Below are 25,693 nucleotides of genomic sequence, written 5' to 3'. Positions count from 1 at the left end.
TTTATTGTTGTTGTTGGGTGGTTAATCATTCTTAAGTGCTGGTATTGGTCAAATGTACAGTGTGCTATCATCAGCAGAATACTTCCAGCTATCTTAACCAAGTGGTAAATGTCAGGTACTTTTTTTTTTCGAAGCTCAACATTGCACTTACAGTGAGCCAAACAAGGACAAACCTGTCACAGAAGACGAAAGGATAACAGTTTCTCCACCAACAGCCTTGGCGGACCAGACTAAACCATGCAATGCAGCCTGAAAGAAAGCATCGATCACACATGTTGTTAACTTTTTTGATTTTCAGTTAAAAGTAGATCAACACAGTAAACCAACCATTTGGGTTTGTTGTACGGCGTGCCATGCATATTTAAAGCCCTGAAAACCTCTTTTCTCAGTTTGAGGTTTTGAGTGTTAACCTCTTAATAAATAATATCTAACAATGAGAGACAATGTTTTTAGGGGCTTTGAAGTTGTATAGCTGATCAGGCAGGTTTAGAGCCTGGGTGCACTAAAATGGGGTTTCATTTTAGCCACTTCTGTTGTGAAGTACTGCAAAATGAAAATCTGACACTGCTCTGACAGTTATATGTCAAAATGTATCATCTCATAAATGGACAGAGTTATTAATACAGCTCAAGATGTAGATACAAAGCCAGAATTATTAAACAGCTGAAATAAGGTAGTAACCTCTAGGGGGCACTGAACTAACAAATTAACCTCAGGTCAACATAATTTCCGAGCGAGGGTGAACAGCAGACACGCTATTGTCATTTCTATGAACATCTCAGTCAAGGTTGCATTATTTCATAATTTCTGGTACATCCTACTACAATAAATATGACCATCTCAGTCCTCTCTCTGTCCTTGCACACCAGGGAAATATTAGTTAAAATAGAGTTCATATAAAAACTTTCAGTCTGGAAAATATGAGAAGGATGTCACTTAACATGCTGGGCATTTTAGACCAAATCTTTTATTTCTCTTCACAACCAACTTGTGCTGCTTTCCTTTTTTTTTACCTTATAAGCTGCTAATCTTCATTGCTTCCTCCTCCCCTCCTGCGTGTCTCTTTTGGTTTACTTTTAATTCATTTCTTGTACTCCACTTTCCTCTGTACACTGTGTTTATTTCCTCACCCGTGCTGTGTCTCAGGCTCTTAATGGATTGATCTAAGTGCTCTCCTGGTGCTTTGCAGCTGCTTGTTGTTCTTTATTGCAGCAGAAGCTTGGCCTTACGGCGAGGTAGTTCCTTCTCTTGTCTCACAGTGGGGCAATGACTGATGCCCTTGATGAGATGGCCCTGTTGCAGTCAGACTCATTAGCTAGCAGATGTGAGGTGTCACCACATATCACAACATCAGGCACCGGTAGATACCTTTTTTGCCAAGGTGTGAATAATATATCAGATTTTGTTTACAGGCTCCTCTCTCCTCAGAAATTGTGCAGTCGGCACCACTCCTCTGCTCTCTGGTGCTGTACAAACTCAAGAGCCACCAACTCGTTGGAGGACAGATAACACTGCCAGAATAATTCCAGTTTTCTGTCACCTTGCATTCAAGTTTACAGTTGCCTAAGTGTGCGTGGTGACACCGCCCTCTGGAAGACACACTGGGAGTCACTGGGTAGGACATGTCACGGTGTGTGATAATATCTCAAAGGACAATCTCAACAACAGAGGAGGCATGTGTCCTCTGGCCTCGCTCCAAATCCTATTTGAATGGGAAACTGATTAGAGCATCACTATGTGAAGAGGCCAAATCAGATCATGTTTGCGGCTCCCAGTTTGATTAGGGATTAATTGGATAGGAACCAAGCCTCCTGGGACTAGACTAGAAATAACAAGGGTTACACAGCTTCACACACACTTTACCTCCCCCTCTGTCTCACTTTCTGGCTATCTGTGGTTTGGCTATTCAGTCCTAATACACTCTCATCAAAGGTGGGAGAACAAAACAACACACATGCACAGTCATCCATACTAATTGCTCATACTAATGAAGCGTGCTGCTGGCTTTCCTAAAATATCTTACATTTGGCTGACTTCAATGCGTGTATGTTGATTCATCTCTTTGTTTCATACACCATGCCCGACCTTTACAAGGAATAATTGGGTTGCAGGTCATCAAATTACAGGAATAATCTCATCATGAATATGCAGGTTTACGGTTGTAGTGATAAAATCATTATCAGACCTAATTGATTTAGTTGACATTTTGCTAAGCCCAGCACCCCCCCTCATCCCTCCATACAATTTTGCTCTAGTATTTTTTTAATAGTTTCAACATATGTAGAAATTCAAAGCCTTCTAGGCATGCTGCATCTAGTTATGGTTGCTACGATATGATTGGAAATCTCCGCCAAAGGGTTGAGTTGAGTGGGATTGAACAGTCAATTAGAGTGGCCTTAATCTTCATGATGGGAGATGGGTTAATGAAATTATGTCATAATATGCAGTACATCTGGTTTAGTTAGCAAGTAATTTTTATGGAGCTTTGGCAAAGGAATTCCAAAGATCCTTCATGTTCTGCCAGTAGGGTTCCAGTACGCAAGTACGCAAACTTTCACTTATTTCACTTGAACAAATTTGAGACAAGACATAAACAACCCAGTTGCTGAATCTTGACTCATTTTAGATCAACCAGGCCTAATTTAAAAGTTTGTTCCAACTTTTGTCAGTCAAGGACATTACTGCACTGCAGGTTGCTAATGCATTCTTGGCTGTGCTTCAAGTTTGTGAAGAACATCGAAGCAAAGCCGCAAAGCCCCAAACAAATAAGCATGTAAGTAATATTATTCTCTTTTACTCCATAGAATATTACCACAATACTGGTAATTTATTCAGATTATACATATCTGAATGTGAAATAGTAATAATACTAATAATAATACTACTACTGCTAATAATAATAATAACAATAAATCTTCGTGTAGTCAGACCTGACCAGAATTTAGACAGCCACATTAATACAATTACAAAGTCAGTCTGCTACTACTTGTATCAAGGATTAAAAGCCTTACGTCTCAGCAGGATTTGGAAAAACTTGTCTATGTGTTTATCCTTCTTAGACTCCACTACTGTAACGGTGTCTTTGCTGGTCTCCCTAAAAAAATCATTGAGACAGCTGCAGCTGATTCAGAATGCTGCTGCTTCAGTCCTCACTAAGACCAAGAAAGTGGATCTCATCACTCCAGTTCTTTACACTGGCTTCCTGTCTGTCAAAGAACTGATTTTTAAAATACTGTTGTTGGTTTATAAAGCACTGAAATACATTTTTGATCTTCTGCTACTTATGAACCATCCAGACCTCTCAAGTCATCTGGGATCAGTCTGCTTTCTGTCCTCAAAGTCAAAACTAAACATACAGAAGCAGTGTTAAAAATTTGTTGTCTGTCATTCTTTTGGGTTGTTTTTAATTTCTGTTCTCTTAGCTCTTTAATGACTGTGACTTGGATACATACACGTGACTTGGATGAATACATTGATATTTATCTGTTCATGTTGTCTGTCATTTTCCACTTGAGCTGTAAGCCTTCACAACCCTTACCTTTCCCATGCTTTCTCACTAATAAAAATCAATATTTCCCTCATAAATAAATAATGCACACCTAACGGAGCATCTCATGAACTTGGTCATGCCTACTGAATCAATACATTTTATGTTTCATGTAAAGCACCTTGACTTGCCTTGTTGCTGAAATATGACACTATTTTCCCACTGTGTTGTTAATGATTTCTCTTTTTCAGGGTGTGCTTGGACCCCTTCAATCACTGCCTGCAGCTGAACTAGAATTTGTAATTTTTTTTAACATGATAGATTTTATAAAACTGGAGTGAAAATGGTCAGTGTAATGGATTTATGCAGCTTCAGAGCTCATACCTAAACCCTGTATTTTGGAATGATTGAAAAGTCATATACATAGCTTAATTAACAATTCTGATGTCATCATATGTAACATGTTTCTGCTTGCATTCCTTAAGTTAGTCTCACAATGCAATTCTTTCATTCTGTCTTTCACACTGACTACTACACAACCTGATACCTTCCCATCACCACCATGATCTCGAGGATGTCCAGGAATATTCAACTGAGAGTTTCCATCAACCACCTGCTGGCTCAATTTCACCACCACCAATGTCTAGACTCCAGGGATCCTCCATCTGCTTTCTCTGTATGGGGTAATGCTGAAAATCCCGCCTCTGCTCAAAAATGTGTTTGTTTTCTTGTTTCTTTAGTTGTATGTTTTAACTTCAATGTGCACAGTGATGTATATGCAGAGTTTGACATTAGAATGCTGTTTTCATCACAACTAGTTTGGATCCAATCATGGTTCAGTATGCAACTCACACAAGTGTGATGTGGAGACTATACACTGAAAATGGATTTAACAATGAACTAGAAGACTTTTGAAACTAAAAAATATCTGCTTATAGATTCTGGATTTTTCAGAGGGCTGTAAGTTATATGTCTGGTGGGAATCTTTATTGAAGATGCTTCAAATCAATGGTTTAATTGCCGTGTCTTTCCCTGTTGCTAACCTCAATAAATACTGTAACAATTAACCTCTCCTTTTTGAAATATTTCTGGTCATTTGCATCACAGTAACATTTCATAATCACAATATACTACACTGAATCACTTGCATTGTAATATCGAAGAGGTAGTAGGTGATCATTTTGTACAGAATAGCATCTCAATGACTTAAACTGATAAAGAGCTGCGTGTGGATCATTAAAACTTGATATAAAACAGCATCTGGTGTAAGTGCTCTTAGTCACTGAATAAGTTGAAACCCTCTGACCTCTTCTCGCCACAGCTGGGGTGATATTAGTTTTGTATTACACTGTGAGAACTGCCTGATGCTCAGCCATTGTAAAAGACTTGATTGCTGTCGTGCCGTTTGATATGGGTCTACTACCGCCAGGGTTACTCCATAAATCTCCCTCATTCAGCTGCTTCTGCTCCTATGATCCTCTGTTCTACTTTTGATAGAAGCCATTGACCAGAAACATTAATAAGAAGAAGTGCTTTAGTCACGCCCCATAAACTTACACTTTTCAGTCGTTAAAGAACACTGGGAGGAAATCATCTGCTGTGTTTTTTTGAATCTGGATTGTTTCAAAGACAACACGGAGGCTACTGAAAGCCAAGACAGGCAAACAATTTGGGTGCTTAAGCGTTCTGAGATGTCAAATGAATATTTTAAATTTCGTTTTGGGGAACAAATTTACGAGGTTATCTTCCATCACTCATCATGATTGGGTTCAGCACAAGTTGCTGGCTTCATGGTTGATAATTTGCCATCTGCAAATTAGCATAGCCAGCTTCTGTTCATAGTGAGACATTTGTTGTGTTAAGTATGTGTATCTTAGTAAATCAGTGTCTGGGCTTCCATTTGCTGTCTGATATTTTTGGATTTGCATCCTTAAAGGAGATTTTTTGTTCCGAACCGTGTATGAAAAGAGAGAACAGATTTATGTTCTGTAACATCTCCAAAGATCGAGGTTGCCTCCATCTATGTATTTGAATGTAGTAAATGTGTGTTTTTGTGCATATCGCTGTGTCCTTGAAGTTTGCTCATGTGGGTGTAAATGTGAGGGTGTGTATTAATGTGTGTGAGTGTTTCTCTTCTCTCTCAGGACGAGCAGTCCCATCCGTCATCTGTGCTCAGTAATGGGGGCTCAGGGTGGCTTATGCTCGGCCCCCTGATCCGTCCTCATTTGGTTGGCATTTCGTTATGGGCCAGACACTCTTCCTGTGACATGGAAAGAAACCCAGACTACCCCCCACCACCTGCCATCCTCACCGCTATTTCTCTTTTTCTTCAGTCTTTCCTTAGTCCTTTCTCTCTCTCTCTCTTTCTCTTGCTCAGTTTTTTGTCTAACAAAAACAAACACACACACACACTCTCTCTGACACACACACACACACACACACACACACACATTCTCCCCTTGTCTGCATCTCAGCTTTCACACCGCTGCCACAGGATGAGGCAAAATGAGGACAAATTGATATGACTCCCAAGGAAAGAAGCCAGGAGGTAAAGAAAAAAGAAAAAAATGGCAGTGGTTCCCGCATGCAAGGCAACTGTAAGCATAAATCCACTGATATACTGCTGTGGTGTTCGCTCTGTAAGTACGTCCATTTCTCATTATGATGCCCATAACGGTCACACAGAAAGAACTTCTAGGACAACTCAATGTCACACTAGCATAAGATGCAGTGGACCATGCTCTTTGGTTTTGAATTCGCCATCAATATAAATTCTCAAAAAGATGATCGTAGCAATTTCATTTCAGCTCAGTTGCTGAGGCAGAGCTGCTCCTCCAAGCTATGTGGCTCTGACTGATGTTTCCGTAGTGGATTTAAAAAGGGGTCTGCAATACAAATAAAGGTGAATAGAGTCAACCTGAGAGAAGTGATCTGCCTCGCCTGGCTAGGGGGCCGGGGATAATGCATACAGACGGCTCGCTGCAATGCACGCTGAATACCCTGTGGCTTAAAACAGGAGCCAACAGCAAGCTGAGACAAACCTCGTCTCGGTTAAAGGCAATTCCCCTTCATAGTGGTTCTCTAGCCCTGAGCTGCTGGGCCCAAAACAAAGCAAGTCAATCTAATCACGAGAAAAGGTGAGCGGGGAGGGAGGGAGATATGGAAAGAGGCTGAGAAAGAATTCTCTGTGCATGTGTATGTCTGTGCATGAGAGAGAGTGAGTGGGAGACAAGGCTTTGTAACATCAATCCTATGAACTCAGAGGCCCCTGGCTGGCTCTCAGAGGTGTTTACGTGTCTAAAACCTAGAATCATCCTGTCCGCTGATCTCACACTGTCTGAGAAAAAAAACACTCTGAAAGATGTTAGCTGCTTTTTCTCATCCTACTCTTAAACCTCTTTTAAAGCCTCTCTTTTTTAGCATTGCAACTTCATATTTGCATACTTGCATAAACCTACACATCCTTTTAAATTTTATGCACCCTTTAAACTCAAAAGCACATGCGCAAAACACACTCAGAAAAACATGCACATGCACACTTTTCAGTTTTTCTCTGCAGCATATGGGAATAAAGGTCCATTGTGTAGGTGTGTGTGTGTGTGGTGAGGTGAGCGCTGAAGTCTAGTCAGCACAACATGGCTTCTCTGAGCTGCTGGATGGGCCCACTGCTGAGCACTGCAAGTACAGTACATCTCAATTTGTTCTAGGAGGGATCAAATTCTACTGCCTTGCAAATCTTACCAAGCAGCAGGCGAAGCACACAGTGAATAAATGGGGAACTGTTGGAAATTTAATAGAGCCGTGTTTGAACCACTAGAATCCAGTTGGAGCCTCAATATCTGTCTCTATAAACTACCTGTGGGGAGTCTGGATGTGAAGCAAATCAATGACATTCAGGATAATTACAGACTGCATATCATGCAAAATTGCTGATCATATTTTCCCTTTCTAGATAAAAAGCACTTGCACTGTAAACATATAGATGAGTAATAAAAATCTATATCACTTTCTTCACCTCTAAGATGACAGTTCATGCAAGTCTGAAACCATATGAATAATCACAGCCTGATCACAGACTTTTGATGGATGTTATTAATCTTTCATTCAGAAGTGGCCTCTGACAGAAAGAAAAGTCCTTAAAGGTCTGGAGAAGGCTGAAGAGCAGAGGTCGAGATAGGACAACCTCTATCCTAATTACCTTCATCATTCACTCTTTCCCCATAATGTATCTGATCCTCTTGTGGAAATGAAAAAGCTCATCACTAATAACTGATATCACATTGCTGAGGAGGAGTTTTACCATGCCAAGACTTGCTGATATTTGAAAATATTCTTTTCCAGTTCAAGGTGGTCAAAGGTGAAAGTAATCACCATTTGTTTGCTGAAAGGAAAGGCCATGTTGACAAAGTAGCATTTGTGTTAGATGGGTTAATGATTGATTAACATTCATTTAGAAAAAAGGTGGGCTGTTCACACTGTGACCTTTGTTTTCTCATGTCTTGTTTAGTGTTCAATAGTTTTAAACAATCAGAATGCTACAAACTACTGAGGACATATAAGGTTAAAAGAAATTTGGAGATTGACAGAGAGTATGGGATTGTTTTTGGCTTTCCTAAAGTGTAGGGAATGGATGAAACTGTGGGTTTATCTGCATGTAAACTATTTTAGTGTCTGTAGGTAGACCTATGTAGTAATAACGTAATGTTATTTCCAAAGGCAATGGGAACACAATGAGCTAACAACAGTAAGGCTAATAATAACAATAATACAGTAATGCTTGGGCTACATGAACAATGCTGCTCCTTTCAAATAGCTTGCAATTATGCTGCCAATGCAGGAAGTACCTTAAAGTGCTGGCTCCAAAAATCTATGGCTCCAATTGATTCCTATTAAAGAATTGCCAACTTTTCTCTAAAATATTAAACAAGTCATTGTGGTCTCACTCAAATTTAGGACCTTTGATAAGTGTGCTGGTTGTAATTTTGGAAATGATGAAGACATGTCTGCTTTTGTGCTCCCTATATCCATCAATTTCACAGGCTTCTTGGAGTTTTAAAGCAAATCACATATTTTCAGTATCAAAGTAATCTGCAAGCTATAGGTGATGAGATCTGCTTGCGACCGTTGTCATTTCAGCTGACAAAATGAAAAGCCTGTTTGTTTTCTTCTGTGTAAGATTGAGCACCCGTTGTTTCAAAAATTGCTACAAACTTTGAGCCACTGTTGGCTGTAAACAACATGTGTAATTGCAGAATGGAATGGGGGCATAGAAACCGGTCAACTATGAGTATTGAACACTAAAAACTTATAATGAATATTGAAATTTAAAAAGGACCTATGTTACTCTACAGATAATCTTTTTTTTCTGTGTGTGGTTTCTTTGGTGCAGACCTCTTTAATTCCTGAGACACCTTTCTGTAGATCAATAGCTCATCACAAGGCCCATTAGCAGAGAAGATGAATCTAATGGGGTGGTGAAATGATGAGTTGGTTTAATCCGGAACAGTACAGCCTGATTCTAATTGTTTGTTGTAAAGAAGAAGAGAATGATGGGTTACTGGTTGTTTTAAATAGGGTTCAAATTAACACTGATTAATCCCTTAAACGAGTGGTTCAAATTTTCTCATGCCAAATTAGATAACGGACCCCCATCTGATAAGATTTGTGCTTTTATGTTTTATTACAGAAAGCTTATGAAACCCTTACCCAAAATAGTCATACACTCATTCAAGTCATTGTGTTACTTATGTATGGTACTTTAGTGAAAATAAATGATTCTTCAAGGGTCCCTGGAGATCCCAGGACCTCACTTTGAGAACCACTGTCCTGAAAAAGAGTTAGTGAATGACTTGACTTTTTAAATTTAAATGGGTTCTTGCAATATTTCCACATTTGGAAGACAAATATAGCCAACTGCTCTACTTAAAACTTTGTTTGTAATAAAAACACAAATATACACCTACCTGTGTGATATTAATGTTTCATTTTGTTGAATGATACCGGGAATCAGTCTTCTAAAGACCAAATGAATGTTTTTTTAGTCTTATAACACGTGGTGATTGCTTTCCTAAAACCTCTAATGATCGTGAAGTAAAACAGGTACCCAATCATTACACTTCCTCATTCTCTCCATTGTTTTCTAGTTACAGGTAATCAATTTTTGTATGAGCATGAATCCCTTAAGTGTTGCACTGCCTATGTTGAGTGCTTTCATTAATCAAACAGACAAAACATACCTTGGAGGGATGTTGTTGTAAATACTGAAAATGCCAGTAAAACAAAAAAGTTCATAAATGTGTAAAAATGAAATATGTTGCAGGACCAGAAGAAGGTAATAATACGAGTTACTCCCTCTGTCTTGTTTTCGCTTTTGCCTGTATCCATCTCCTCCGCCACCTCTATTCTTACTGTCGACTTCTATCTTTCTCCGACTTTCTTTTCTATCTCATCTCCTCCCTTCCTGTGGCTCATGAAAGGCTTCATTTGTCATCGAGCAGGTGATGAGTGCAGTGTTTTTCACCCTGACCTCTACTCTGTCACTAATGAGATATCAGCTATGCTGCTTCATGCTTCCACAACCAAGACTGAGCCCTGGGTCAAATTATATTTTATAACACTTTTTTCAGTTTGTTTGAACCCTCATAAGTGCCAGATGGGATGTATTTTCCACATGGGAGACTATAATTAATGGTAAACATTTTAGGAGGTCACCAAGATAATATAGCCTATGAGAGAAATTCGTTTTCATATCTGTGACAGCTTACCTGATATTATGTAAAGGATCTTAATGCAGTAAGCTGGTGATATAAATAAGTAAAAGCCAATAACAAGAGTGATACTTTGAGCTAATTATGAAACTACTGCTACATTTCATATGAGCATACCAACTGCATTATACAGTATATGCAGAGGAGTTGGGCATTCATGAAACAAAACTCCATCAATCCTAGAACATGCATCATCAATCCACCACCTACACATCACACATATTACCTCTCTTGTCCACTGCCACTGTGTCTAAGAATGTGCATCTGTGAGAAGAAAAAACTTTAATATCACACCTCATGCGCCTTTGCAGAGCTTCGTCTCACACCATGACGTGCGTCAAGTCTTTTGTTAAAATTATTAGAGAACCTGTCACCGTCAGTTTTCCCGTTTTTAGTCGTTCAATCTATGCTTGACTGCTCACAGCAAAAAGCAAACCAGCAGGATAGCAGATGCTGTAATGGAATGAAAAATGAACAGGAGTGCCTAAGGGAAATTAAAGAGTTTCATTTTTTAAATGTTGGGACATTAAATGTTGGTGGAACTTTAACTTGAACTTTCAAACATTCAAAGACATTAATAATAATGTAATAATGAAGGACTAGAGGTGCATATTTATACCACCAAGGCCTTCAATGTCCTTTTAGAAAATGTATGAAAAGCCATTTTTAATCTGACTTTAGACTTAATTGAAATTCAAAGGCTTATCTGAAAAAACAATGTAGGTCAGTGATGAGGAATTCTACTAAAATGTCAGATGAAAGCCAAACTCCAACCCAGTGAAGTCACATGTGCATGAATATAATCATCTACCTGTTGGGTTGAAATCCAGTCTTCCCTGAAACAGGATAGATTTGTATGTATGTTGTTTGTATGAGAATTATGTAATGAAAACATATCCCACATGTCTGCAGTGGTGGAAAGTAACTAAATATATGTACTTGATTAATGCACTTAATTATGATTTTGAGATTCTTGTACTATATATAGTACATTTCTATAATGAATATTTTACTTTTTACTTTTGTGTGACAGCAACAGTTACTTTGTAGATTAGTTTTAGATTATGTGGTAATTTTTTTTTCTTTTTCTTTTTTTACAATGACCATACAGAATGTTAAATAGGTATTATGTACCATGTGCAACATCTCAGCTTAGCATGTTTGCATGGTAACATTTGCTAATTAGCCCTAAATACAAAGCATAGCTGTGGCAGTACTGGACAAATTAAAATTTAGACCTGATGACAGAGCTAAATGAAAAGTTATTACAAATCATCCTATGGGGAACATGAATGTCAGTACCAAATTTAATGTCCATCCATCCAAAAGATTTTAGTAATAACCATGGTGCTAGATGAAAAGTAAAGGGATACATCATCTGGGAACTATAAATGTCTGTACCAAGCGGCAACCTCTGGGCTGAAAAATGAAGCATGTGCGGATGTGCCAAAAACTGCACTGGAGTCTGGCTGCAAAAGTGAATCCCCAAACACCCTTATGTTAAAATTCATAGCAGAAATAAACATGTTGACAGCCTGGTTCAAAAATGGTTTTGGACTCTATTGCAAATGTCTAGTTTTTCTTTTTATAACTCACCCATTTAGAAATTGTATTAAGGCTTAAATTGTAAAGTTATGCATATTTAAGGGTCTGGCCAACTTGAGTGACCTGAACCTGACCTCTGAGACATGTTTGTGGTGCCGGTCACCTTTTGGAGAATTTTCCATGCAAATATCAGATAGATAATATGACTTGTCTCCAGTGGATTGTACTAACAGCCCGCCCCAGTCCGTCTGTGCTCCAGTTTTTCTTTCAGTGAGTGAAATTCTAGCATTATTTTATTTAAATGTTGGCACTAATAACAATAAATATTTTTTCTATTCTTCTTCTAATAAGCAGGTATTGGTGATGTCTGGGGTCACCATTCCTGGCTTGCTATAGCTCGTTCACTAGCCCACTAGCCCACTAATGCCTTAGCCTTCAAGCAAGACGCCACAGTTATTAAGCTGTCATACGCTGAAGTCAAAACGTAACAGATAAATGTTTGAATTTAGGGTATTAATACTTTTGAACAAAAGGCGTTTATGTGAAGTTGGCCATATTGGCAATGTAACATTAATATAACATTAATGCTAAACTTAAAAACTGGTAAACTGTGTGCTATTACAATAAGGTGTGTGTAACTTAGATATTAATGTCACATTTCAGCATGGTCACATAACAGAAATAATTATTGGTGGGTAGAGTTGGGTATTGAGGCTGTACAGTAAAATAAAATTTAACAGCCAACAAATTCAAACATTATTATTTTTGTTAATATTATTACTAAAATGGGCATTTTAAAGTTTTAACACACCAGAAACCAACTGATTGTGATCAGCTTTAGGCTGTAATGTGAATATAACGTTATGTCTACAGTGGGTGAAATATTGTGCCAATCTATCAAGTAGACACAATATACTACAAATATAAACTTTTACCTGCTGGTGGGACTAGAGAAAAAAGTCAGGGGATCATCAAATAATCCTGTGAAACATGGAGATAAACATTAATGTCTGTACCAAATGTCATGGCAATCCATCCAGTAGTTGAGACATTTAACTCAAAGTAAAAAATGAAAGCCTCCTGGTGGTGTAAAAAAGAAAGGTCAGGCGGTCACAGGAGTCAGTGGGCTTCATCCTTTGGAGACCATGATAATACCACTGCAAAAACAGATGTGTCAAAAAAGAAACACACATGACTGTGTTCATAGCATTTTGACACGTTGTGTAGATTGTAACAAAGAATGTGTCTTTTTTTTTTTTTAAATGCCTCTGGATAGATTGACACAGTACTTGTGTTGTCATCTGGGGGGTGGGCAGTTTGACATATTTTATCAAAATAAATTATAATAATAATTAACCAACTTGGCCTAACCTGGTGCTAAATCACTTGCAGACCACTTGATTCTGGGTCAGGGTTTCTTTCATGGCAGAGCAGGTCGCTCACTGCGATCTGTTGAAAGTCAGCCCTTGATCCAAGCTTTTATTGGGGTACCAGGGGCGCAATGGGCAAGTGGGTTACTGGGACGGTACACTTGTCAAATGCTTATGCAAGCAAGACTTATGGAGAACTTAAGAAGAACACAAAAGTCCTGTGGCTCTGAAGACAAAAACTTACTTTTGACTCTCACTACTAATAATGAATATAAAAACAGAAAATAAATACTCATCTTTTAAATTGTAAACTTTGAGATGGATATGGAACTGTATGGCATTACAGCAATGTCGATCACTTATCCTGTGTTTTTAAATATACTTTATTAAATTTTTGCACAAGGAGTATCCATACAACTAAAAGTAAAAGAAAGTAAACAACAATAATACATCATTAAACAGAGCGCCTTGGTAGCTGACTGGTTACCGCACATGCCACATAATGGCGGCGTCCCTGGTTTGATTCCAGTAAGGGATCTTTGCTGCATAAATCAAATCCATATTCATGTTGCCTTGGAAAGACAATGTTTAATCCTTTCTGCTCTATGGGCATAAAAACATACTGTATTTCAGGGCGCAACCCAAATGGTAAGTAAAGGGTGGGGACAGTGAGGGAGTTGGTTCAGGTTAGATGACTCCTGGACAGATCAAATGACATCACATTTGCAGGCTCAAGTAAACAAAGAGCATGAAGTATGTAATCAGCTATTTTTCACCACTGGCAATAAGCAGGATTTAGTTACACGCTGGTGCAGTAAATATATAGTAAGCTTGGTTTAGACGAGAGCTGGCAGGGCCACAGTACATATTCACAGACCTTGACACAATATACAGGCTGTACTGTTAACTTGTGAGTGTGATTTTTGGAGTCAGGGCTTGAAATAGTTGAATCCACCTGGCTTGGAAAGATGAAAGCAAAGAGTATTACATATGATGGAATTAACATACACAGAGTGTCACTAAAGGCTCACTGTAATCTCATGCTGGTTTAAATGACTTTTTATGAAACACTTTTGGACATAAATAAATATTTTTTGAGTACCGTGGCTTGTTTCCCTTTGTATAGGTCTAGTTTGAATGCTGAGTTGCATGACGTGTAACTGATTTTTATTTAGTCACAGTACTATTTAATTTGAGTTAAAAATGGCTGTATTCAGTTATGATGGAAGGTAAACTACAACCAGCTACTGCATAATAGAAAAACAATACTGACTCACCAGCCCTCTCCACATTTTTGTGATTCTTAAACAGATTTTTGTATATTTGTATACTGCATAGCAATGTGTTTGAACAGTTTTATGATTTTAAGTCATTGCATGTATTTTGGGTTTGCTTTTGGATTGAAAGTGACAAGTTTGATATTGAAACTACCATGTAAAACAAGTTCTCCTCATCCCACAACTCACCCACTAAAACATCAGATTAAATAAAAAAAAATTCTAAATGTATTTTTTAAACCAACTATCTGTTATTTTCTCCTGTACCATTCCTGTCATGATGAATGCATACAAAGCAACTGAGCTGACTGAGCTGCACGGGAAACATTCAATTATTTCTCACAGGTGAAGTTCAGGGGTTCAGTGGCTGTTACAGTGCTGCTATTCGTCCTGTCATCAGAGGTGGCTCAAATGTCTGATCCCTCCATTGCAGACATCTGGAATGAGCTGGAAATGCTGAAAGACATGGTGCACAGCCTGAGGACTGTTGTGGTGGAGCAGAGGGTAGAGCTAATACACCTGGACAGTAGAATGAGAGAAACAGGTTCAGGCAGAGAAGGAGAGATGCAAAGTTTAAGTTGACGAGGAGGAGCAGAGAGCAGACCTAGGCTTACCAAGAACAAGATGACTGGCCTGGAGAAACAAAATGCTGCTACTAAACCTTTTTTCAGTTTTGAAATGATTACTTAAGTTAAAAGTGAGAGCAAATAATCCAGTTTCCATGAAAAAAAACATATTTCAACAAACTATAGTGTATTATTGTATTGCTCCCATTTTATTCTTTGAAAGTGTCGTTTTCTTTTTCTTATCATTAACTGACTAAATTATGCAGGTATACCTCAAGTTGGATAGCTTTATTATTATTCAGACAGTCGACCCAAATCAAAGAGCCATAGAGACAGTATGCAACAGTGTGCAACTACCATAAAGGGGTCACCCCACAATTAATGATGAATGATTAGCTGTGAGGACCATGTTAAGAGGCGCCACCATCAAAAGACTGTGATGTAGAAAATGTTACACAACGGATCCCATGTGAATGATACAGATAGAACTAAACATGGTAGTTCTTTTTTGATACATTATGCACCAGTAGATGTTGATTTCATTAAAGGATAGGTTCATAACTGTTAGACAGGTTTAGTCAGGTGCCCATATGAGTGCTGAAACTCGCTGCTATCAGTCCTCCTTTTCATACTTGCCATTAGCACATCCTCACCAAATGCACTTATAATGTATGTGATGGGGAACAAAATCCACTCTCCTCTCTCTGTGCAAAAATGAATTCAACATACACCCATATGAGGCTTCAGCTGTCCGAATTATTCAATTCAAATAGATTTATGTCGAAGTTACAGCATATTTAGTATAAAACTCCCTCTTACTATCCTTCCACTGCAGCTCTACATAAGTACTGTCCAGGGAAACACAAAGAGGGAATTTTATAGTAAAAGGACTTTAGATATTCATTTGATTGGACTAACTCAGTATGCTGAAGCCTCATATTCATTCCAGATACACTTTGGAATATATTTTCACACAAAGCAAGGACTGTGAATTTTGTCCATCACTTAGCACATTAGGAAGGAATATTTTAATGGTCTGTATGAACAGGAAGAATTAATACAGCAAGTGAAACCTGTTTCAGTGTTCATGTGGGCACCTGACTGTTGTTTTAAGACATACTTGGAAAGCTGTGAACCTATACTATACGCTGTGCCTCTAATTGGCATTCAAGTCAGTTCAAGTCTTTCTTCTGGACTATGCAGCAAATTAAACATCTAACCTCAGCAATAATGGTTAAGGTTAGATGTCTATACTGTATCAGTGTGAAAGTTTTCTGCTGTAAGAGTTGCATCAGGGGTCAAAAGTAGTCATCGAACCTCATGATGCTGTACTTCATTCATATCCAGGCTGTATTTGGGCTATGAATATCTGAAAATAAAAAGTAGGGAAGGTTGAGGGGAAAGCAGCTCACAATATCACAAAATATACTGCAACAAAACAAATGATATATAATAGCATCAGAGGATGAGGTGTTTCTTCTGAGGATGACAATAAATTGGATCCTGACTTTATGGATGCAGAAATAATAAGCACAGTGATTCACCAGCATATGGGCACATTTCCCCGCTTCATGACTGTCAATGCTACAGTGAAATACAAGTTGTTTGGTTGTAAAAGCTCAAACAAACAATTTCCACATAGTCAGTCTGCTGGTTTGTTTATTTGTGGTTTTAAATGTATCAATGTTTATGACTTTCAGCACTGTTTATTTATCATTTTATTTAATTCTATAAATTAATTTTGCTCAAGGCTATACTTTGAATATTTCCATTTTATTTGTTATGATAGTATTTACAATAGGCCGGGAATTTGTTGAATACATATCAGCAGGTTTTTCCCCTCTTAAAAATTCTAGTGTTATTAGCTGAACTGTCAGGTGTAGAGTGGCAGCCAGTGAGAACGACTCGGATGATCAGAGCAGGGAAGTGGCTGCTCTAAGAGGAGTGTTGAGTACCAATGAGACTGAAGTGCAACTCCAGAAGATAATTATACACTGCCTGGAGAAAGCAAAGAAAAAAAAAACTTACTTTATTTCAGTTTCAGGTTAAATTATTATAAAAGGGTATCTGGAAATTTCATCACACCAATGGGAGTTCTAAATTATGCCACACTAGACTTACTAATACCTCTAAAATTCAATTTGTGATCAAATCAAAGCTCATTCTAATATAACCTCTCGGAACAATACAACGTCCTTCACACATAATGAGGAAGTGGTGCTACAGAGCCTTCATCTTCATCATCTATGAATATGGGAATCAGTGAAATATTTCTATTTCTCTTAAAATTATACTGCTACTACTGTCACTAATTAGATGAATTACCAACATTTAATATCATTTATTACTGATTACAATAATAATAACTTAACTATCTGCCAATCTATTTTTATCTTGATTTTCTCTCTGCACACTCAGAGATAGAAACCACATTGAGTGCTGTGGACTTGGGAATGGAAAAAGAAGCAGAGGAGTAGAAGATGGAAGTGATGACTGGGAGAGCAGATATGAACAGCACCATGACTGAACTGCAGCTCCAAAACAATGACATAGAGCAACTGCAGAAAGAGACTGCAGGGAACACTGACTAATGACTTATAAGATTATATGCATCAGTTTTTTTTTGGAAAGCCCAAGTTAGCAGTGTAAAAAAAGATAAAGTAACTCTAATGTCTGTGCCTTATCTTTTTAAAGACCATTTTGGTGCCTGATTTATAAAACAATAAGTTTTTCATTTTACTCAAAGGATACATCTCAGATATATAGATACTGTATATCTTAATTCTTAGAGAGGCTGTAATTGATATTTTATATAATAACAATATATCAAATGAGATGTAATGTCAGAGGCGTCACATATAGAGAATTATCAGTGACTCTGCAGCTCCACTCATCTTTACTGAGTATTATAGTGAGTGTCAGCTCATTGTTTAGCTGTCCGGGTGCAGTCTTACTGCCTGCTCAGCACCAAGCAACAAACAGACACAGTTAGTGACAAGCTGGTGAACATCATGTAGCATTTGGAACCAGATATTTCCCCCAGTCGTTGATAAAGACCAACAACTGAGCTAAAGAAGAAGTTCACCATATCAATTTAAAAGGTGATAGTATGTGTACTGTTTTCACAACTTGTTTCTGCTGCCCCCTGGTTATTCTTAATGCAGATTTAATTTTGTCGTGTTTGCTGGCTGTGTTGTGCATTGTATACTGGGACAATACAAGGTTCATCAATACCACACTAAAAAAACAAGTGAATGTTAAAATTAGGGCTGTCAGCGTTAACGCGTTAATCGCGATTAGATTAATGCAATCCATAATGCGTACATTTTTTTAATCGCATTTTAATTTTGCAAGCCTTTTTGTCCCTTCTACTCACCCGTAGACGGCTCCTCTAGCTGTAGCGCTATGCTTTGAAGTGGCCTCCTGCAGTAAACCTACCGCGGTGATGGAAAGTAAGAGAGCTACTGGACTTTTGAACGGCTTGTTTAACTTTAAAAAATTTCAAATTCAAAACGCGATTAATCACGATTAACTATGGAAATTCTGCAATTAATCTCGATTAAAAAAATGAATCGTTTGACAGCCCTAGTTAAAATGTTTAATTGCGCTTCCTTATCTTTGCAGTATAAATGCACTGCACCTGTAGAATTACCACTTGTAAAATTGCAATGTAGAACTGCAATGTACTATGTATGCAGTTTGGACACATTTAATACATTCAAGCAGACAACCTGAGACCACTGCTACTCCGAGAGAGGAAGAGGTGAAGAGTCATGCTCCTCTTACTGCGACAAATGCACAGTTTGCAATATGGTGGATGACTTAACCCTCAAAAATGACCGATTCACGGATTTAAGAGAGGAGCTTAAAGTTGAATGACTTCCTGGACTGACATTACCATCTGGAAAAGTGATTCACTGCTCTTTTTATAGTATATGATAAAATATTATATATTATACAAGTTGTTCAGCATCATGGTAGAAAGATTGGTTTTCAGTCTCTTTTGACCTGACATTTAAAAAACTGTTTACCAATTAATTTATGTATTAATGAAGAATTTATAGCAACTCCCCAGTCCCTGCTGTGCTGAGCTCAGTGTATCGTTGGGGAGAGTAATGAGGTCAGAGCTAATATCAGCTCTTCATATATTCTGCATGCACAATGATACTTTACACACTCATTTGCTGTCTAAAATGTTTATAATTGTGACAGACTTTGAATATTAAAATCTTCTTAAACTTAAAAAGAATTCTGTACAGTGTATGACAAGGACTTTTCCTCATATTTGTCCACCAACCTTTAACTCAGACACTGTCTCTAAGGCCTCGTGATCTGTCTGATAGTTATAGTTTCTTTATAGTAAATAAATGATAAAATTGTGATTCAACTGGATGTATTGAAATATGATAACATAATAATTTAATCACTGATAAAATAGAACTTTTTTGTTTTTTTTTGTTTGCTTTAGTCACACATTAGGAACAGCTCAACAAACAAACAGACTGAAGCACACTGTTACTATTCTTACAGTCCCAGCGCTTCATATAACAGCCTCTATTTACTCATCTTCTTATGCAGGCAGGTTCATTACATTGGTCAGAGGAGTCTACTACTTCACATTCACTGCCTTTGACCATCACAGTGGACACTTTTACCCCAATTAATGTTCAACTGGGAACACGACAATAATGAAGGCCATTTATACCTGTCCAGTGCATTAACTCTTCAATTAAACGAGGCAGATTTCATATACATGCAGCTTCCCTCTGGCTGTATGGTCTTTATGATGATGAAAAATAATCACAACACTTTCAGCTTCTTATTCTTCAGTTTGTGAATGGCGGCCACATGGTGCTCATATTGTGCTGTTTGATGAAAGACATGAATAAATACACTATGATCACCTAATGACCCCCTGAAGTAATTCCCTATTACATATTCAAAAATATAAAGGTTTTTGACAATCATCTAAAAAAAACAACCCCTGAAATAACCCAGTTTTGAGTTTAATCACCAGCAGTTTAGGTTTAATCTGAATAAACTCGAAAACGTATTTACTATATTACAGATTATATTTCTACACTGAATGTGTGATAACACTACAGCAATGTGAGAACGGATATTATCTAAAAAAAAATACATGTGGCACAATGGGAGGTGCAAATTACAACTTTAAGGTTCGAGATTATTTGTATTGTATTATTATTGTATTATTGTATTGCATTATTTGTTATTTGCACAGCTCTTATACTAAATAAATTCAAAGTGTTTTGAAGAGTGATAAGTGAAATAACAATTGCAAAGAAAAGGTGCATCTATGCAACAATATGATGATATTACTATAACAAAATGGACAGAAATGTGTTGCTATGTAACAGATCTTTGAAAAATGTTTAATTTCTGTCTTTCATATGTCAACAGAGACAGCAGAGAAAAACACACTTTGATTGCAGTTGTGCTCATTCTCATTGCAGATAGCAATAATGATGATGATTGATCAGGAATGTGGAATAAATTACCATTATAACTGTTTTCAAACTAATATAATCATTATAATGAATATGCTATTAAAAAATCTGATTGCAGCTCTGAGTAGGTTTATTGAAAATCAGTCAGCCAGTAAAATTACTCTGTGAAAGATGTCTCCCCACTATTGATACAACCTGCCATACCAAACACCATGACAGTCATCAATAGCCCTTGTGAGTGTATCTAGCAGTGAAAGAGCTCTTCTGTTCAGAAAGATGTCCCTCTGCACAGATACTGAGGAAGCAGAGCAGCGCCAGAGCAGCTGGGCACACTGAGGAGAAGAAGGGCTTGTGGGGAAGCTGGCAGGGAAAGATGGAGGAGACACAGGGTAATTGGAGCACAGCGATATCCGCCATCTTGGCTCATTACCTAAATAACAGCTTTGATTGAGGTGAATAGGCCCATAAAGGGTTGTGGTGGAGCTGATAAGCTTCAGTGTGGCTTGGCTTGTGTTGCGAGGCTCTTGGCACCCACGAGGAGTCTTGGCTTCCTGCAGCTGAGACCTGGATCAGTGGGACAGGCACCTGGGATTCCAGATGTCTTGGGGTGGAATCTATGGTGGCATCTCTCAACTGGCATTAGTGCTTACGGTGACATTCATCCTTCAGTCTGGCATGACGGAACCTGCAGTGTCGTGCCAGCTTCCTATCTACCCACACATATCTGTCTGAGTGAGCGCTGCTGGAAGTTGGGCTTCCTTCTCTCTGGGACAAAGAATGAAGAAAAAGGAGAGTTTGTGCAGAAAACAGAGAACTGCTGTGCTCTCTGGAAGATTGGAAAGTTACACCGACAGCAGATGCTAATGTAACGAGTGTAGGATTCAAGAGTCTGAGTGGCTACAACAAAATTTTCCTAGAGGATGTCAATGAAATGAAAAATATTTTTCTTTAAGCATGGCGGCAAGGGCGTTATGGAGATTAGAGCTGCTTTGAAAAATCTCTGTCATCTGTTTGCTTTGAATACATAGTAATGTTAATCTGGATTGAGGCAGCATTAAGGAATGTTTGCTTCAAAACATACAGAGAAAAATAATACTTAAGGGGATGCTCTAATGCATGGGGTGGGGGGGTGGTTAAAGAATCTTCTGTCTGAGGCGGTCTATTTACAGCCTCAAAATAACAACAAATAAAGTGTAAATCCACAAAGTTTCACCTTAGCTTCAGGTGGAAACAGATACAGAGTGTGTTTGGAGTAAACTATACCTTAGTAGCGCTATGATGTAAATAAAAAAAAAATGTAATAAATGTTTCTGTGTGCATATGTGTCTAGATAAACTGTTACTAACTGCAACCCTGTGCTCAAGGATTCCTCTCCATGACAGGCGTCGGTAATCGCAGTTATTTTCCTACTGCAAAAAACACAACATTTCTTGACAGCTCATTAATAGTTCAGTAGTCTTCAGTCTTCCCTGGGGTTGTTTAGTCAACATCTACTTCCATCACTTCTCCCCGCTCATACAAATATAACGCATCAGCATACATTCATCACTGTTTCCTCCCTGAAAGCATTTTTCAGAACTTACTGCCCTGACTGCATGGGTTCTCGTCCCAGATTTAAATACAGCTTCCTCAGTAAAACATGACTAAATAGTTTGGCTGGATTAGCAGCTGGCTCTGAATAACCACAGTGGCTGCCACTAGTAGTCTGGGGATGCAATTTTGAAATATTTGTACAGATAGTCTGCTGATACTCAGTGCCGAGTAGGTGGCGGATTTGCTCAGGCAGGTGCCGAAAGGCCAGTCTAAAGCACAGTGATCCATGTGAATGAGAGAAAAACTGGTCTCGAGAGGAAGAAGAGGTGTTTAATGGGATGTTCACGCTCTGTTACCTGCCTGACAGGAACAATCTCACTCACTCACCTTGTTTGCCACTCAGAGCCCTCTGTATACAGGGTGGTAATTAACAGAGCTCCTGAACGCTTCATGAGCAAAATGGTTACACACAGAGAATCCAGGCTCATATTTGGAAAAAAGCTATTTATGGTAAATCCATTTCACATAATGTGGGTATTAAATCAGACAAATATTCAGAAAATGAGCATGGAAGTAATGCTTTCCCACTCTAGATAGGATGTTTATGAGCCAATATTCTCATCAATATTGTTACAAATATGAGGTGATATTTGGACTAATCAAAATTAGGATTATGGATTAATTTCGATACAATGAGATATTTTAAAGTATTTATAAACAAAAGACATTGGTGAGTGTCTCAAATAATAATTGAATATCAATGTAACAGTATTTACCTCTCTGTCATGACTATTCTCTATTTTTGTAAAATCCATGGCAACAACATACTTAATTGACCTTAAGCAACGCTGTTCCAGCAATAGATGAAAACATTAAGTTCACATGCTCACATGATCCTATTATTGGTGGATTCATTTTAATTTGATTAATTTCAATAATGTGTTTATTCCACAACATGTAATCTGTATCTATAGCTCATGTTTAATTCACAAAATGTTGTGACAACTTGAAGAAAAAAGTGAGTGGGTTGCTAATTTCAGCATGCTGACATGCTCACAATAACGTGCACATGCTGATACTATGTATAACATTTAACATGGTAGCATACTAACATTATAATACTGACCACATACTGAGGCTGATGGAAATGCCATTAGTTTTGTATATGTTTAGTTATAAACCAAACCTTTGGACAAATGAAAGAATTAACCCAATGATGGTGATAGAAGAACACATCAAAGTCTGTACTATAGACTTTTTATGGTTTGCACCACATTTCATAGCAATCCATCCAATAGTTGTGGATACACTTTACTTAAACCACAAATCTGAACCTCATGGTGGCGTTCGAGGAAACACCACAAGATCACCAGTCAGAGGGATTCATCCTCTTTGAACATCAATATCTTTATTAAATTATTTGCAAATCAATCCATTAAATGTTGAAATATTTCACAGAATAAGTGAAAAACATTTGACCAGTCAACGTCAGGGGATGATTAAAGTCATTAGGATCCATCTCCTGCCACAGTGAATGTTCATAATAAAACCTTATATAGTTACATAAACAATAAACCAATTGCAACCCATCTCATGACACTTTGACTTCTTTATACACATGCAGGAACACACTGTCAGTTTCTCCGACATGCACAAGCTATGCACTTGTGACCTTTAGCTGTGACCTTTAGCAGTCCCTGAATGCCACTTTGGGAAAGTCATTTATTGTCCTCAGCCCTCCTGTCAAAGTGGAATGTCACATGTGTCTGACAGAGTACAAGCTGCATAGTTCTTGCTGTTGGCAAATGCGCAGTATGATAAAAGTGCTTAAGAAATCCTCAGTATTAGTGTGCAGAAAATATGCATTATGTGTGCATCCATTAATGGCTCATCAATCAAGGTTTGGTGGGGTCAATGTAGAACAAATAGCAAATTTCTGGATATATACGAGGATATAGTCCAAAAATACATTTTAAGGAGAAATGCACATAACTGTAGCTGCTCAAACTACTCCTTCAACCTCTAACACACACTTAAAAGTGCACTCACACTCACTCATACACCCACTGTCCTCCAGCTCCTAAATGTACATGTCTCTGTGCCTGTTGCAGCATTACTTTCTCAGGTACCAAGAATGAAGTCAAGGTAAAGAGAGATTGATTCTCTGGTGCCAGACAGAGATGGGCCATACACTGGGCTCACACACATATACACACACACACACACCTCCAACCATCCAAACAGCGGGAGTGATTAATAACACCCCCTCCATTACCCTCTGCACACAGATGGGACGTCAGGTTGAAGGTTGATGGAGAACAGCGCGATGTGTGGTGTTACACCCCATCATACAGATTAGAGTTTGGTCTTCAGACAGTGCCCCCTCCACCTTTACCCTGCTGCTTCACACGATTTGTATCCTTCAGGTATCCTTCCACTGCTGCTGATGACATTTGTCATTGCAGGTCCAGGCTGAAGACTCCTTTAAAAAATGGGTTGGGGGAGTCTTTTACTCTGGTTTTGAATGATTTATGAAATGCTGCTGAGTGCTTATTGGGTTTTGCTTTTACAGTGTTTTGCTTGAGGAATATACAAGTCTCCAAAGTTGTCAAAGCAAGACACACTGGCTTGTTCTTTATTTCACTCTCTGCTCTCAGTCTAGTTGAAGCAGGTCATACTAGTCAGAGAAAAAATAAAACCTGAAAAAAAGAGTTGTGTGCCAGTGAATCTGTAAAACTCAAACTCTGACAAGTCTGTTGTGTACGAAGCAGTTTTTAATTTATGCACAGTAACACAAGCAAACATGTAAAAAGAGTTAGTTGCAACTGAACCATTGAATAACCTAATATTTGGTTATACACTTTGAACAGAAATCTCAACTTGATGAATGGATTTCATTTGATATTATGATTAGCACTCCAGTTGGGGTTCAGGAGAATAGTATTTGCTACACTCCATCTGTACAGTAAAAGCCATTAACATCCTGCTCTCACAAATACATATATAACTCAGAAGCCAAAGAAATAGCGAACACTATCAAAATTCAAAAACTTTTTTTTTTTTTTTTTACAAAAAATATAAAAAGTACTGTGACAAAGACTGAACTTGATGCAGGCTGATATGGGTACTCCTGATTACATGTCAGAATACACATAAACTTTTTTCTTTTCAAAAGAAAATGTTTTATTCTTTAAACACTTGAGACATAGAATAAATGTTTTAAGAAAAACTACAGACATAGGCTTCAAACTTAACTTCCTGTACAAAAACATATGTACCTTTAAAAGCAAAAAAGTCAACACAAAAATAATTTTACACTGATAATTAAATCATTTAATAACTGCTAGCTGCTAGACCTTGCATGAGCCTGTAACAGAAAAAAAAACTAAACAAAAAAACTAACAAAAACAAACCCCAAAACATGGGCAAACCTGACCACAGACTTTAAATATCTACACCCTGATTCTAGGACTGGAGGTGGATATTGATCCATCTGGAGATTACTGCAACAGCAAATGGTAAAAGCCATCCGACATCACCACAGTCTTTGTTTTTATGACTTCTGCAGCAGACAAAAACCAGTCCTGAACCTAAGACCAGCAAAAGAAAACAACACAGCTTAAAAAAAGAAAAGAAAAATGGAATGCGATCAATCATGCAAAACGAAACAGAACGGCAGA

The 25,693-nt window shown here is 38.0% G+C and overlaps 1 protein-coding gene across 1 annotated transcript in view; it reads left to right on the top strand.

Annotated features, from left to right (window-relative positions):
- The window catches only part of mtrr (5-methyltetrahydrofolate-homocysteine methyltransferase reductase), a 295,323-nt gene that overhangs the window by 44,447 nt on the left and 225,183 nt on the right, over nt 1-25,693 (top strand). The window lies entirely within an intron of this gene.

This window comes from Scomber japonicus, chromosome 21, assembly GCF_027409825.1.
Source record: "Scomber japonicus isolate fScoJap1 chromosome 21, fScoJap1.pri, whole genome shotgun sequence".
NCBI lineage: Eukaryota > Metazoa > Chordata > Actinopteri > Scombriformes > Scombridae > Scomber > Scomber japonicus.
Note: the sequence above shows the minus strand (reverse complement) of the source record. Positions and strands in the feature narration are given on the sequence as shown.